Raw genomic sequence first — 1,377 nt, 5'->3', positions numbered from 1 at the left:
TGAAAGTCAGTGGCGGACCCAGGTAGGGGAAATTGGGGAATTTCCCCCCCCCCCTCCCCCCCAAGACTGTGTAACATGTATTTTCATAATATTCAACTGAATATCGTGAAATATCATTACAAGAATATATAATAGGTTTGTCCCACAAGCTACTTGTAGAAAAACTCGAGCAAAGTTCAAACTGTGAGCGTATATCAGAGAAACTCGAAAACTTACTTGCGGAGCGCGTATATGTAACTCGAAGTGACTTCGAGAAGCTTGGGGAACAAACCTAATGAATGGATGCTTTTGAAAATTTTAAATCATGGAAAAAGTGTGTCAAATTTCACTTGAGTTTGAAATTTTAGCTATATTTTGTTATTTATGTGGTTTTTCGAATTCACTGAATCTTCAAAAATTTGAAATTATGTACTTAATTTTCAATTTTTCCTTTTTTTGTTATATTTTCGAATTTGTATTGTTTTACACAGTTGAAAGTCACAGCAAGTTTAAATATTTTCACAGGTTCAGAAAACAACGAAAATTAATATTACTAAATTCCTGAGATTTCTTATTTTTAGGATAATTCACTGAATTTTCAAAATTTTGAAAATATGTACTTAATTTTTAATTTTTACTTTTTTTGTTATATTTTCGAATTTTTATTTTTTACACAGTTGAAAGTCACAGCAAGTTTAAATATTTTCACAGGTTCAGAAAACAACAAATTAATATTATTAAATTTCTTGAGATTTCTTATTTTTAGGATAATTTCCAAAATTTCAAAAACTATCTAAATCCGAGAAATTCTAGAAATTCTGGTTAAATGAGAATATTTTGAAAAGTACAAAATTATTGAGATTTTAGAAATTTTTATATTTTCCAAAATTTTGAGAACTTTATTTATCCTAAAATCCATCCTAAAATGTAAAAATGTGAGACATCACAAATTGTCGAAAAATTTTTATGTTCATTGTACTTGTGTGTAAAAAATAGAAAATTCTTAAAAAAAAAATTCACACGATTTGTACATTTGGCTCAAAATTTGTCAAATTCGTAGACAAATCATGTGAACGCTAAATTACATTTGTTATTTATCAGGAAAGCCAAATATTTGCCTTCTTGTGGCAAATGAAAAACAACCCTGGTGGCCAAATCGTGTGAACGCAATGCTGCTACATAAGCCAAATAAAAATTACGCAAATGACCAAATATCTGATTTGCCACTTGATGACAAATGCCAGTGACAAATATACAAATATTGTTGAGCGGTATTGCCATTTCGTGCTTGTGAATCTTTGTATTTTCCAATTTTGGTAAAATTTTAATATTTAATATAATATTCGTATCCGAAAACTACCGAAATATATCACGTTATTTGAAAACAATAATTTTAAA

Source organism: Rhagoletis pomonella, unplaced genomic scaffold, assembly GCF_013731165.1.
Source record: "Rhagoletis pomonella isolate Grant_MI unplaced genomic scaffold, Rhpom_1.0 Rhpom_scaffold_00004, whole genome shotgun sequence".
NCBI classification, from domain to species: domain Eukaryota; kingdom Metazoa; phylum Arthropoda; class Insecta; order Diptera; family Tephritidae; genus Rhagoletis; species Rhagoletis pomonella.
This window is presented reverse-complemented; position numbering follows the sequence as displayed.